This window comes from Solea solea, unplaced genomic scaffold (genome assembly GCF_958295425.1).
Source record: "Solea solea unplaced genomic scaffold, fSolSol10.1 scaffold_133, whole genome shotgun sequence".
NCBI classification, from domain to species: Eukaryota; Metazoa; Chordata; class Actinopteri; order Pleuronectiformes; family Soleidae; genus Solea; species Solea solea.
This window is the reverse complement of record NW_026704193.1, coordinates 30,001-31,888: the sequence shown is the minus strand read 5'-3', so window position 1 is coordinate 31,888 and position 1,888 is coordinate 30,001.

The following is a 1,888-nucleotide window of genomic DNA, read 5'->3' as shown; positions in this document are numbered from 1 at the left end:
GAATCTGAAATTTCTTCTAAGTGCCAACTTTTCAAAATTTACTCTAAGTGCCAACTTTTCAAAATTTACTCTAAGTGCCCTTGGCTACCAGGGGCGCGAATCTGAAATTTCTTCTAAGTGCCAACTTTTCAAAATTTACTCTAAGTGCCCTTGGCTACCAGGGGCACGAGGCCGCTTTGGTTACCAGGGGCACGAGGCCGCTTTGGTGACCAGGGGCACGAGGCCGCTTTGGTGACCAGGGGCACGAGGCCGCTTTGGTGACCAGGGGCACGAGGCCGCTTTGGTGACCAGGGGCAGAAGGCCGCTTTGGTGACCAGGGGCACGGAAGATTTTAAAGCTGGGCGGAAGGGTCAAGCAACTGCAGCCATAAGCCCACTAACGTGGGCTTAATTGTGCATTTAATGTGTGTTTTGGCAAAAGTGCTGGGTCCCGGAGCCCTGTGACAGGGGCCCGGGGTGAGGAGCTCAGGCTGGGGGAGCAGAGAGCCGGAGGAGCAGGGGGCTGTGGCCCAAGGTGAGGAGCTCAGGCTGGGGGAGCAGAGAGCCAGAGGAGCAGGGGGCTGTGGCCCAAGGTGAGGAGCCCAGGCTGGGGGAGCAGAGAGCCAGAGGAGCAGGGGGCTGTGGCCCAAGGTGAGGAGCCCAGGCTGGGGGAGCAGAGAGCCAGAGGAGCAGGGGGCTGTGGCCCAAGGTGAGGAGCTCAGGCTGTGGGAGCAGAGAGCCAGAGAAGCAGGGGGCTGTGGCCCAAGGTGAGGAGCCCAGGCTGGGGGAGCAGAGAGCCAGAGGAGCAGGGGGCTGTGGCCCAAGGTGAGGAGCCCAGGCTGGGGGAGCAGAGAGCCAGAGGAGCAGGGGGCTGTGGCCCAAGGTGAGGAGCCCAGGCTGGGGGAGCAGAGAGCCAGAGGAGCAGGGGGCTCTGTGAGCAGGGGGCTGTGGCCCAAGGTGAGGAGCCCAGGCTGGGGGAGCAGAGAGCCAGAGGAGCAGGGGGCTGTGGCCCAAGGTGAGGAGCCCAGGCTGGGGGAGCAGAGAGCCAGAGGAGCAGGGGGCTGTGGCCCAAGGTGAGGAGCCCAGGCTGGGGGAGCAGAGAGCCAGAGGAGCAGGGGGCTCTGTGAGCAGGGGGCTGTGGCCCAAGGTGAGGAGCCCAGGCTGGGGGAGCAGAGAGCCAGAGGAGCCACCGACGGGAGAATGGCTAAAAACGTGATTTTATCAAAATGTTACAAGGCAGGGCTCTGCACAGGGTCCAGAGGAGTGGAACGCCGTTCATCCCATGCGAAAAGGTGCAGGAGTGACCGAAATACGGCCCGTTGTAAATCGCCCCTCTTTAAGCCAAAAAAATAGGTACGCCTCCCAGGGCCACCGACGGGAGAATGGCTAAAAACGTGATTTTATCAAAATGTTACAAGGCAGGGCTCTGCACAGGGTCCAGAGGAGTGGAACGCCGTTCATCCCATGCGAAAAGGTGCAGGAGTGACCGAAATACGGCCCGTTGTAAATCGCCCCTCTTTAAGCCAAAAAAATAGGTACGCCTCCCAGGGCCACCGACGGGAGAATGGCTAAAAACGTGATTTTATCAAAATGTTACAAGGCAGGGCTCTGCACAGGGTCCAGAGGAGTGGAACGCCGTTCATCCCATGCGAAAAGGTGCAGGAGTGACGGAGATACGGCCCGTTTTAAATCGCCCCTCTTTATGCCAAAAAAATAGGTACGCCTCCCAGGGCCACCCAGGGTGATGCTTTTATCAAAATGTCACAACGCAGGGCTCTGCGCAGGGGCCAGAGGAGTGGAACGCCGCTGGTTCCATGCGAAAAGGTGGAGAAATGACCGAGATATGACCCGTGGAAGTCGTCACAATTTACCCCGAAAATAGGCGCTCGCGCTCGGGCAGAGGTCGGCGC